Source organism: Helianthus annuus, chromosome 5 (assembly GCF_002127325.2).
Source record: "Helianthus annuus cultivar XRQ/B chromosome 5, HanXRQr2.0-SUNRISE, whole genome shotgun sequence".
Lineage (NCBI taxonomy): Eukaryota > Viridiplantae > Streptophyta > Magnoliopsida > Asterales > Asteraceae > Helianthus > Helianthus annuus.
Window position 1 is genome coordinate 144,448,706 of NC_035437.2, and position 14,299 is coordinate 144,463,004.

A 14,299-nucleotide genomic window follows, 5' to 3' on the forward strand; every position below is an offset into this window, starting at 1 on the left:
AGTGTTATCAGGGTGTTCCTCAGAACGACTGTTTGTTTCTTCCGATTTTGCCATGTAGCTTTAAGAGCTACAATAAAGTAAAGACAAGGTCTATTTAGAAACCTAACAGTATTATCGTTCTTGACGATTTATTAACCATGGTATTAATAACCATAATAGTTAATTTATTTAATTTCATTCGGTACTTTTATTAGCAACTATATCATAGAATGAAACATATATATTGGCACCATAGGCCTAGTCACTTCGGACAACTTCTAAATTTTAAATTTAGAATTTTATAGGATTAGAATTGTATAATTAAACAAATAATCCTTTGCTTGGCAGGGAGTTATAAACCACAACTGCCTTTTTGTTTTATATGACACAGTCATAACCCGTAGGCATCATGTCATAATCAGACATGTATACAGATATAGTCTGTAGATAATTTATTAAAAGGATGGCTTGTGTGATTTTACAGATCACGCTTAGCCAAGAATGTTAACATGTTCACAGATGTTAACAGAGATTTGAATCTTTTTATCCAGGTTTTACCATATTGGCCAGGCCTTTTAATAAGACATTCAAGCTAGGTTTTACCTTCTTAAGATTCTTATTAAAATGGTAAATCAAATAATAGTTAATATTTTCATTTATTTGTATATTATGTCCATGCATATAGATAAAATGAAAAGCTTAAATTAACCATTTTAAATAAAGTAGACTAGTACAACTTTGCCCTAAACGGGACTTTTACTCAAATAACATGCCCACGCAGAGGCTAAACTAAATAACAAACAAACAAAACAAACAAACAAAACAAACAACAAAACAAAACAAACCCACGCAGGGGTTAAACAGAAACAACATACCCACGCAGGGGTAGAACAAGTGAAATATGCTCACGCAGGAGCAGAGTACAGGAATAAATGTCCACGCAGGGACATGAGTAAATGAGCTAACAAACAAAGGATTTAATAATCCTTCTTACCCTTACCCTTGATCAAGTCAACCATCTTCTTAAACATTCCGCGGTTGTGGCGGCGATCTTCCCGCATCTCATGTCGCAACTCACGTCGCACGTCGTTTATCCCTTGCAGGATTTCTTGGACTTGCGGTGGCGACATCATCGGTGCCGGCGGCGGTGGCTGATACTGCTGTGGCTGTGGAGGCTGCGGCTGCTGGTATCCCTGCGGTGGGAATCCAAAAGCTGATTGTCCCGTAACCTAGGGACCTCCAAAAGCACTCTCCTGATTGAGAGGGTTGTAGCCTGAAGCTATCCAGTAGGGATCCCCTGTATAGTCATATCCTGGGGGAAAAGTCGGCTCGAAAGGGTTGAACTGTGCTGCGCTAGCATACACAGGGATTGGCTCTCCAAAGTTCTGCGGTGGCAGTGGCGCAATAGGCGCAGAAGTCACCTCTGAGACGGGATGCTGAGATTCTCCCATCTCTGACTCCTCGTGAAGCGGCGAGTAGCGGCTGCTACCTGAATGTCGAGGGGTGCCAATGCGTATCCCTCCTCGTGTAGACATGCGGGCGTTCCTCCTTGGCCTCTGAGGCGGAGGAGGCAAAACCGGAGGTGGTGGCGGCAGCGGAGTGACTACGTCGCGCCAGAAACCCTCTGAAGGATCATGCTGCTGAGGCTGCTGCTGAAGCTGCTGCTGCTGGGAGTGATGCTGCGAGTGCACTGGGGAGCTGTGGTATGACTGGTGCATGGGAGAGTTATGGTAACTAGGGGTATAAACCCAGTCGTGCTGCTTGAATCTCTCCTCGAAACTATCGGGACCATTGTAAGGTGATCCCCTGAACGGTGACCCATCGGATATCTCAATGGGGTGGTTCGGCGTGCCGGACGGTGGCATGGAAGGATCGGTGTCCTCATCGACCTCCATCTCATTGCCACCCGAGAAGTGGTCTTCAGGTCCGAGTGGGTTATGACCCACTGGTTCTTCCAAGTAGGCATCAGGGTTGTACAGGCCCTGATATACGGGTGCTGGGTAGTCATAAGGCGACTGGGGTAGAGGAATGAAGGATCCATGGGAGTTGTGGGGCCCATTTTCAGAGTGAGGCCCAAAAGAGTGTGGTAGGGAAGGTGAGGTACTCAGTGAGTTCCTAGCGGGTTCAGCGAACGATCTCCAAAGATCTCGGGCATCAGTGTTATGGGATGCTGATGGGGCTCGCCTATGCGAAGGACCTGCCTCATGGTCATGAGAGGTGGCGAATGCTCCTCGTCCCCTTCCTCGTACACGTGGCGGCATCTTGAACCTGTCAAAAATCAAACAAGTGGCACAACAAGATATATATAAGACAAAGTTAGAAAATAAAAGAAAATTTGAACATTTCCTAAGTTCTTTGTCTAGACTTGAAAATCTAGGAATGTGCAATTGTGTAACTGAGATTAAACACAAAGGACTAGTGTTTAATTCACTCAGAGTTGGCTCTGATACCAACCTGTCACACCTCGATCTCCACGTGTCACCGGTGGGCCCGGCGTGGGGTATGGTGACGTAGTTGGCGTCGTCATAGACAAACAACACAATATAATAATGCACAGCGGAAGTAGAATAGATTCATTTCAACTTTAATTAAAATGTAATAATAAATATCACAAGTAGTTGAAACGGATCCACAGGCGGATCAAATAAAATAAGATATATTGTTCAACAGTTTATTGTCGTCCGAGCTTGCGAGACTATTATGGACGCTCTTTAGGAAACAGCCAGCCTAGTACGTATAGTACCTGCACTTAACCTTTTGGGAAAATACGTCAGTTTACACAGGTAAATATAAATTAACTGACTCATTTTGAAAATGATTGAAAATTGATTTAAATGCACATGGCATAAATATTTTTATTAACTTGGGATAATTATGCAATATAAACTTGTGAACGAATTACATGCTACTCGTACGTTCGGTAGCCCGGGATCTTGTCCGGGTTAAAGATTGATTGACACACCACATTAATGAGTTATACATGACGAGTGTACGCCTACACCCCATGCTCAGGTCGTGGCCATCTCGTAAGATGATGCCAAGGATATCCGGGACACGGTCAATAAACCCCCAAATGCTTAAAGTAAAACAAGACTGTTTAAACGAGCCGGACAAACTATTCCAATTGCATACCCAAGGGTGCAAGATTTGAACGCTCGATCAAGCGGTATTCTATATACCGTACCCCAAGCCCATATAGGGAAAATAAGTCAAAATGTATTTACCTGAGTAAGTATGAATCACAATTGGTAAGTGTAGATAGCTTTTACTGGGCCTCCTATTCTGGAACAAAGGTTTATAATAACCTATTAGATTCCTAACGGGTCTTTATTTAAGCCTAAGCTTAGACCGGTTAGTTATAAGGACGATACGGTACAAGCGCATGATTAAGCGGAGACCGGATAGAATGTGATTTAGACCCGACAAGTTTGAATACTTGTATAATATGGGTATACTAAATACATTCTGGATTTTGAGATAAAAATGATAACGTTTGACCCGTTTCGGTCAATTTATGCAAACTAGTTACATAAACCGAACCGAACGCTAAAAGAGTGTTACGGGTAGCCAAATGAGTCATATGCAAGTTCCCTGAGATAATATGCTTTAAATATGATATAATATCAGCAAGTTATGTTCCATATTGCCCCGAATGAATTTAAACTCAATTTATGCCTTATAAGGGCATTTTGGTCATTTAAAAGATTATAAAAGAGTCAAATTGGAAATCTGAGTTACAGGTCTGATTTATACAGTAAATATACTTATTTTGACATATTATAACAGTAGGGTATGACCCATATACAAAACTTATCATTTAAAATCAAACTATGCATCGTAGGGGTATTTTAGTAATTTCACAAGGGCTAAAACTGTCAAAACTGGAAATCTGAGTTCGAAATCTTATACTTACTGTTATTATATGAAAATATGCTAAATACATCAGTAGGTATGAGTCTTATATGTTTAATATGAGTATAACGCTTACTATGCGCTAAAAACGCTTAAAAATGCGATTTAGAGCCGTTTCCGGGTTTTTAAAAGAAAGCTGAGATTTTTATATTTCCAGAATGCTCAAAATAATTTATTTGACAAATAAAATCAGTAGAAAAAGGTTTGGGGTCAAAAGGATTTATAAAACTCATTTTATGGCTTAAACGGTCAAAACCGGCATTAACCGAATCAACTTAGCGACTTATGATACGATCATCCAAAAATTAAATAAAAATCTTCAAAAATCCCAAAATATTATATAACATCAGTGGGTAAAAAGTTTTATATCAAAAAGTGGCCTTAAATAGATTATACGCTAAATGCGCCGTTTATGTAACATAAAGCTATAGTTTTACGATATCGGCCATAACTCAAAATCTGGACCACCAACTGATCTCAAATTTTCGGTGCAAGTTTATAAATCAAAAATAAAGATTTCTACTCTTTCACTTTTCCAAAAATCACGTTTTATATCAAAAAGGGCAAAATAGTCAACTTTTAAGCATAATCGGAAACATGCATATGAATCGGTTAAGCATAGACTCAAGTTGTAAAAATTCCAGAGAGTTACACTTAAATAAAATGGTCAAAAATATACTCTAATACATATCTCAAACATGCATGCACGGATCCGAATCGAGAGTCAACGAAAAAGTCGTTTTTTAAGACTTTCGGTTCCGATCCGAGTTTATACTAAAGATTGTCGAGTTGATTATGATAAAACACATTCTTATATTCATTATAAGTTATTTTTGATGATCAAACTGATTGCATGTCATCTACATTACTATTTATGCTATATTTCGCAAAAACGATTTCTGTTGACTTTTTAAGAACATCTTTGACTCGACAAATAGCATGCTTAGAGTGGGAATCAGAGAATACCCTTTTGAGGGTTTGTTTCCCACATAAATACCAACTTATAAATGGTTTCAATTTGAGAAATGACAGAGCCAAATTCGTTTAATCGAAAAGTCAAACTATATGAACAACGGATTGACTTTTGGCTAATAATCAAAGCTATAACGAATTAGAGAATGATATGAAGGCTTACAAAGGTCCTAATGAAGCCTAGATAGCACTTGGAAGTTGCCTTGTCGATCAGATTGCTCCTGGAAAAGCCTTGAGAGTTCTTGCAAGTTTGTAAGTGTTCTTGTTACTACACAAGTGCCTCAAGAAATGGAGAATTGATCTGATTTAAAGTGAATTCAGGAGTTACCAGAGCATCACAGGTGTCCTAGACATGCATGGCCATCTATTGGTGAGAAATGGAGGTGCTCCCAGCTGTTTCCCACTCCAAATTCGGACCAAAATGCAAAAATTCGCGAGTTTCTGATGCTGGCATGGGCACGCGGCCCGCTTAAGGTAGCCCAGGCGGGCCGCCTGGGGTTCTGCAGGCCCAAACATTTTTCAATTGTGGCAGTTTTGGTCCCTGTCTTCGCACGCGAGGTTTCGGCTATTTATTTTGACTCGTAAACCCTCAAACTTGGTTTTTAAGAACCTTGGGACATTTACCAACATGGTAATGTCCTCGGTTAACTTTGCGCTCACCCGAAAAGCCATGAAATTCGACGTTGACGCTTTTAACCCTTCAAGTACGGTTTTGGCCATAACTTTCTCATACGATAACGAAACTTCATGAAATTTTTACCACATATTCTAGTGAGTATATTTTAGCATTACAAAGCTTCAGGTCTGCCAAAAGTTCACTCAGAGGTATAAATTCAACATGTTGACACTTTTAGCCCCTATAGTTTGTAATTCCTCACTTTCGTGCAATTTCCGCTCCGTATGATCCATGATCCATCCGTTTAAGGTTATAAACATTATGTAGGGTTATCATAGAGTCTATTTATCCATTGTTGACACTTTGGACCCTTACGTTCCATAGTTTTCACCGTTTGTCAACTTTAGTCCTTCTAAAGTATGTTTTTGCATACGCAAAGTCTATGACACGTGTCAATGCATTATTGGACGAAATTTTCCGAGGTGTTACAACTGCCAACCACGAAACAACCACCAAAGGAACTAGAATGATGGGTACTACAATAATAACAACAATGTGAATCATAACCGGATTCCTCGTTTTGTGGGAGGAGGTAATCAAGGTGGTAATCAAGGTGGGAATCGAGGGGGTAATCGAAAAGACAACCGAAGACCAATTGATCAAGAAGTTGACGGTCCATGTCGTTGTCAACAACCTCTGAGGGGCGTTAATGATCGTTTTAGACCAGTGGTCAGTGACAATGATTCACCGATTGTATGCGGGAGAAGAATGTTCAATTGCAAGCCCCATTACATCAATATCCTCCACCACTTCAATGGGAGGACTAATGATGAACCGTATACCCATTTGGCGGAGTTTTCTGCCATATGTAGTACGATTGGAGGACATGATTTCGCATTGGAAGAGGTGAAGCTTCGATTATTTCAGTTCTCTTTGAAGGATAAGGCGAAACAGTGGTTTCTCACACTTCCAGCGGGTAGTATTCGCACATGGGCTGAAATGCAACAAGTTTTTCTGGATGAGTATTATTCAATGGTAAAGACCGATGATGCTAGAGATGAAATTAGGTCTTTTCGCCAATGCTCGAGTGAATCATTGCACGAAGCCTACACGAGATATATAGAATTAATCCGGAAGTGCCCACATCATCAAATCGAAAAATGGGAGTTGGTTAAATATTTTGTGCGGGGGTTGGATGATGAGACATGGAACCACCTCGAGTCAACGAATAATGGAACGTTCTTGAGTAACCATGAAGACGGCGATTGGGAATTTCTTGAGCGGATGAGCAAGCGGTGAAAGTCAAAGGAGTCGGCCGATAGAGCTAAAAAACATCCTGTTTCCCGATCACTTCCCGATCTCGATTCTAACTCTAAGGATCGGATCACTACTCTAGAACGGGAGTTAGCTCGTATGAAGAGGAAAGAGGTAAACGCGGTGCAATTCGCGGTTTTTGAAGATTGTGGGGAGATTGGTCATCGGACCAATCAATGTTAATTGGGACCGAGTGATTACACCGAAGAAGTAAATCAAGTGTTCGGTGATAGAAAGAGCAATGATATGATTTCGAACACTTATCATCCCGGATTGAGAAACCATCCCAATTTCCGATATGGTAATGCCGCAAACCAAATGAACCCGAATTTTCAATCGGGTAACTAAAGCAGGCCATCATATCAAAATCGCCAAGGTGGTAATCACGGGGGTTACCAACGTAATTACAACCAAGGGTACCAAGGTCGGGACAATAATTATCAAGGTGGGTACCAAAGGAATTTCAACAACCAAGGTGACAATAGAAGTGGGTCGAACAATCAAAGTGGTGGTAGTGATTTGAATGCAAAGATGGATGCAATGCTTTCGATGATGCAAGAGTCCAAGAAAGAGAATGAGATTCGAGACAAATCGCATGAAGCATTGGCAAAGCAAGTGGGCCAACTTGCGGAAGAAGTGGCTCAAATGAGGGGAAGCATGGGGAAGCTTCCAAGTGACACCACGGTGAACCCTAAGCATCAAGGGTCGAGCTCGAAGAACACACATGAGAGGTACCAATTAATAAAATATCTTTACGTAGTGGTCGAGTCGTTGAAAATGGTGTCAAAACACCATCACCCCAGTTTGTTGAAGGGGTGGTAGAAGATGCTAGTAATGAAGAGGGTGATGATGGTCAAACGGGTCAAAACAAAAATGATTCGAAAATTAATAATAACCCACCCGTTGTGACCATCCCTGTCTCAAAGGCTAAGGAAAAGGGTGTGGAGGTTAATATCGCCCCTTATCCCGAAGCATTAAAGGGACCCGTGAAGAAAGTTGTAAACAAAAGAGGTCCACAAGAAGAAGAGTTGTTGGAAGTTTTTAGACAAGTAAAAATTAATTTACCTCCTTTGGATGTAATTAAACAAGTACCGTCTTATGCTAAGTACTTGAAAGAATTATGTACCCAAAAATGAACTCACAAATTTCCTAAATAATTAGATTTAACTGAAAATGTGAGTTCGATTCTTTCGGGTGCACTCCCACCTAAGCTCCAAGATCCGGGTGCGCCTATCATTTCAATTCAAGTAGGCGATTTTAAAATCAACCGGGCACTTCTAGATCTTGGTGCAAGTGTGAGCATTCTACCGGGTAGTTTGTATGATCAATACGAGTTTGGTCCACTTCAAACGTCGAACACCACCGTGGTATTAGCCGATTTGACTCCTAAACTACCCCGTGGAATAGTCTCGGATGTGATAGTAAAAATCGAGGATATTTACTATCCGGTGAACTTTCTAGTACTCGATTATGTGACCAAGGACCCAACCAAGCAAACTACGGTGGTTTTGGGTCGACCTTTCCTAGCAACCGCAAACTCTCAAATTGATTGTAAAACGAGAACGGTTGACAATTTGGAAACCGAAGGTTGAGGTTGCATGTTTTTTCAGGATTGACGACTCCTTCAATCGACGATGAATGCTATATGGCAGACATTGTTGACAGGTGTATACCTCTCTACGACACAGTTGTAGACGAGGAAAACACAATGGAGGATTGTTCTATGTTTGACAGGTCACAGGTGGAGATGAATCGAAGTATAGATGGAGAAGTGAGAACTTTGGAGGTGCTTTAAGTAAAAGAGGGAAAACCGATATGGACGCACCAAGTGGAGAGCTTACCGGAAACCATTGACACGAAATTGAAGCCGTCATTGGTGGAGCCGCCAGAAGTTGAGTTGAAGTGTCACACCTCGATATTTCCACATACTACCGGTGGGCCCGGTAGGGAGTATCGTGACATTGTTGATATCATCATAGACAATTAACACAATATTATAGCACAGTGGAAGGCTTGGTAGATTATTTACTATTACAAACCATAATGTCCGAGAGTTCGAAATAAAAGAATATACAGACCCTGGTTGTAATAGAGATCCACAGGCGGATCATAAAAACAAATACAAGAAACTGAATTAAACAGACTTCAGGCATCTAAGGATTTGCAAGATCCTCTTAATTGACACCAAGTAGCTCCAGCCTAGTTTCGAGAGGTACCTGTCACTTAGTCTTTGGAAAATACGTCAGTTTTCACTGGTAAATACAATTAACCGACTCATTTGAAAAGATTTATGAAAATTGGTTTAGGTGCACATGGCACAAAATTATTTATAACTTGGGACAATCTTTATTAAAATCTTGTATACAGATTTACATGTTTGTCATACAATTGGGGCCAGTCATGATTAACCGACTCACCACTTATAAAACCCACAAAGGAGTTATCCCCAACATGTGGGTCATTTAATATTTAGTACTTGCATCTGTCAGGTGTATGCCTACACCCCATGCATAGGTCGTGGCCATTATTAACTTTAATGAGTCGAGGATATCCAGGACACGGTCGTATTAACCCCCAATGTTTATGTTATCAAACAAAACAGATTAAAATGGGTTATGCAATTTATTAATCACAATCTGATTAAATGATTCCATTCCCGACCAAGCGGTAATATTATACCGTATCCCAAGCCCGTATAGGGAAAATAAGTTAAAAGTATTTACCTGAGCTAGTTGTGTAAAGATGCTACTCAGCCGTATAATTCCTAAGATCTTATGCAAATATCTTTTACCGAAGCTACTTAATCTGTATGGAAGGTTTATTAACCTATTAGGATACTAACGGGTCTTATTTAAGTCAAAGACTTAGACCAGTTAGTTTTAAAGATACTTTACGATTCGAAACGCTAGATTAAGCGGAGACCGGAATGGAATGTGATTTAGACCCGACAAGTTTGAATACTCGTATAATATGGGTAAACTAAACACATTCTGGATTTTGAAGTTTAAATGATGAGGGTAAACCCATTTCGGCTAATTCATGTAAACTAGTTACATAAACCAAACCGAACGCATGAATGCATAACGGGTAACCGAATGAACCATATACAAGTCTCATATATTATTATACTTAAAATATGTTAAGACATCAGTAGGATGTTAACATATATGCCCAAAAAGTATTTAAAACCGAACTAAGTCCCGTAAGGGCAATTTGGTCATTTTGAGATTTATAAAAGAGGTTTAAAAGTAAACTGATGTTCTGGTCTAAAACATTCTATAAAAATATTTATTTTATGATGTTATAACAGTAGGATATCATACATATGCGTGGTTTACCATTTATGGCCAAACTATGCCCCGAAAGGTATTTTGGTCATTTCACATATGTTTTTAAGGACATAATTGGAAGTCTGAGTTCATGACTCATACCTACTGTAAAAATATTAAAATTTATTTATAAATTCAGTAGGTAACAAGTCTTGGGTGCTAAATATGGTTTTAAACCATACTATGCACCTAATTATCGTAAAAATCGATAATTGACGATATTTGCGATGTTTATGTGATTCTGGGATTTTGATCAGCCTTGGATGTTTAAAAAATTTTATTTTTCATATTAAATCAGTAGAAAAAGGTTTGGCATGTTAATCATATGTAAATCACATTTTATTAGTAAAAAGGGCACTATTGTCAATTATATAATTTATACAAGAACTCGATGTTAAGGTCAATATCTAATCTGACCAAACATTCCAAAAATTCCCAAAAATGATATCATAACAGTAGGTTAAGAGTTTTGGGTCAAAATTTATGTTTAACATGATTCATGCATAAAAGGGTAATTTAGTCTTTATAAAAGCTATATTTGCGATAGTTTGCATAACATCAGTTTGAGACCAGAATATAATGTCAAAATAACTTAGACATATTTATATATCAGTACTTAACTTATTTGTATGCTCGCATATTCAAAAATCTCATTTTTAGACCATAAGGGCATAATGGTCAAAATTAAAGCATAATAACGGAAACATGCATAAAATTCAGAATTTACAAATGACCATGTAATATAACCTGAGAGAGTTATACTACAACATAATATGGTCATAATGGAAGCTTAAAACATAAAGGATTTAAGCTTAATCAGGTTAGAACTGAAAGTCAAAGCAAAAGTCAAGCTTTTGCGACTTTCGGTTGCGAACATAACCTAAACTCAGAATCTTCGGGTTGAACATGCTTAAACATGTTTTAATAATATTTACTAAGTTATTTAAGTGAGAAAACATGATTCATAACTTCTACATTATCAGTTTTAATTATTATTTGAAAATCTGACTAGTTTGACTAGTTACTTTGACCCGACAATTAACTAAGTAAACATGATAATTAGGAGGTGCCCTTTTGAGGGATTAACACCTACCTAATTATGATCACGTAGCCATATTCGCCTTGAACAATGGCTGGACCATTTAGGTCTAAACCGAAGGTCAAAGCCGTTTTGCGGAAACTTTGACTTTTCAGTTTTTAAATAACAAAACTGAACTAAAAGAGGCTACGGACACTTACAAAGGGTCCTAGCTTTAATCTTTAAACTAGAGGGTGCTTCCTTTTGTATCAGGAATCTCAAGAATGCTCAAGAAAGCTTGAACAAGTGAGAAGAATGAGAATTTTGAGTGAGCAAGGAAGTGAGGCTGCATCAAGCCTCTATTTATAGTTGAAGGAGCTAAATTAGGATCATTCCATGTGTTCTAGGATGCTTTAGGGTGTCCCCAAGTGTCCTAGAGGTTTATTAAAACTGTTTACAAGCTGCTGGTTTCGATCTGTGAGTGCAAAACTGGTTCGTGTGGGGAGCAAGGATGCATACTGGCAGCTGCCAGTTCTGGCTGTAAAATAGCCTTCGTCGCGCCACGCGCTAGGTAGGGGAGACCCTGGCGCGCCAAGCGGGAGAACCCAAAACCAAAACTTGTTTTGTTATTTACAAGTTCAGTCCCTGTACTTTTGTAACGTGTATATCTTTCATTTCCAGCACTAGAGACCCATCAATTTAGGTTTTAAATATTATTGGAAGTATAATCAAATATAGTTAAGTTGTGGATTCGTTAAAACGGTCTCCCGGGAGTAGAATTATCATTTTGACACTTTCAACCCTTCTTTTTGGAAATTCACAGATTTAATCATATAATGGTACCGAAACCTCGTGAATTCATTATTAGGTATTCTTGAGAGTATAATCAAACATTACAAAGCCTCAGGTTCGTTAAAAGGTCACTCAGAGGTAAGAATTAACATGTTGACATGTTTAACCCCTTTATTTCATAATCTTTCGATTTCTTTCATAAACAGCTTCTTATGTCTGATAATTTACTCATTAAAGAATACAAACATCGTGTGAGGTTAATCAGAGGAATAAGTTTAGCATGTTGACACTTTTAGTCCCTTCGCATACATCTTTTCACTGTTTGTCAACTTTAGTCCTTGTAATTCAATCTTTCACATGTTTAGGGTTTAGGACACGTGTCTTCACTTAATTGGACAAGATTTTACGAGGTGTTACATGAAGATTTTGCCAAAGCATCTTAGGTATGCTTATGTTGGTGAAGGCAACACGCTCCCGGTCATTATTGCATCGAATTTGACCGAGGAGCAAGAGGAGAAATTAATGAAGGCATTGGTCACCAATATAGCGACTATTGGGTGGACCATAGCAGATTTGAAGGGTATTAGTCCTTCAATAGTGATGCACAAGATCATCACTGACGACACCATAACACCCGCCCGTGATGCACAAAGAAGGTTGAATCCAAACATGCGGGAAGTTGTTAAAAAGGAGGTGCTAAAATGGCTCGATGCGGGTATTGTTTATCCCATCTCTGATAGCCAGTGGGTGAGTCCTACACAAACCGTCCCAAAGAAAGCAGGTATACAAGTCGTCAAAAATGATGCAGGTGAGGAGGTAGCTACCCGGCCGGTAACCGGGTGGCGTATTTGCATTGATTATAGGAAGTTGAATACTGCTACTTCCAAAGATCATTTTCCCTTGCCATTTATTGATCAAATAGTGGAAAAACTAGCCGGACAAAAATTTTATTGTTTCTTGGATGGGTATTCTGGATACAATCAAATTGCGATTCATCTGGAAGATCAACAAAAGACTACATTTATGTGTCCGTATGGCACTTTCGCATTTAGGTGAATGCCATTTTGATTATGTAATGCCCCCGCCACCTTTCAAAGGTGTATGATGAGCATCTTTTCAGATATGGTGGGGGAGTCTTTGGAGATCTTCATGGATGATTTTTCCATTTTAGGTCATCTTTTGAAACTTGCTTAGACCAATTAGAAAAAGTTTTGAAACGTTGTGTTGAAACTAATTTGGTCTTGAGTTGGGAAAAGAGCCATTTTATGGTTCAAGAGGGGATAGTGTTGGGACATGTGATGTCAAGTCGTGGGATAGAGGTAGACCATGCTAAAATTAAAGTAATTTCTACACTACCATATCCCACGAGCGTTAAAAGCATTAGGTCATTCTTGGGACATGCGGGTTTTTATAGAAGGTTTATTAAGGGGTTTAGTGATATTTCAAAACCATTATGTAACCTTTTGTTAAAAGATGTACCGTTTGTCTTTGATGAAAATTGTAAGAATGCCTTTAATGTGTTGAAACAAAAGTTGGTTGAGGCCCTAATCTTGCTATCACCAAATTGGTCGTTACCATTCGAAATTATGTGTGATGCAAGTGACTATGCGGTGGGGACCGTGTTGGGTCAATGGGTGGATAAGAAACCGGTTGCCATATATTACGCAAGCAAGACTCTCTCGGATGCACAATTAAACTATACAACTACTGAGAAAGAGCTACTTGCGGTAGTATATGCATTAGATAAGTTTCGTGCTTACATATGGGGTACTAAAGTTGTTTTTTATTCTGACCATTCTGTAGTTAGATACCTCATGGACAAGAAGGATGCTAAGCCGAGGCTAATCTGATGGGTTCTCTTACTACAAGAGTTTTACTTGGAGATCCGCGATAAGAAAGGAAGTGAGAATGTGGTTGCGGACCACTTGTCTCGGTTGGTAGCGGATGAGGATTTTTCGCGTGTGGAGATTAACGAGAATTTCCCAGATGAGCAAATCTTAAAAGTTTCAATATTACCATGGTATGCTAATATTGTTAATTATTTGGTTACCGGTGATTTGCCGGCTCATTGGGATAGAAGGAAGAGGTTGTACTTCCTTTCTCAAACCAAGTACTACACGTTGGAAGAACCGGACTTATTCAAGATATGTTCGGATCAAGTCGTCAGAAGATGCATCCCGGACGATGAGATTCCTAGTGTCTTGATGCACTTGCATTCATTTTCTTGTGTGGGCCATTTCAGTGGTCACAAAACCGGGCACAAAGTGCTCAATAGCGGTCTTTATTGGCCGACTATTTTTAAGGACGCATTTAACTTTGCTAAAAACTGCGTTGAGTGTCAAAAACTAGGGGGTATTTCCAAGAGGG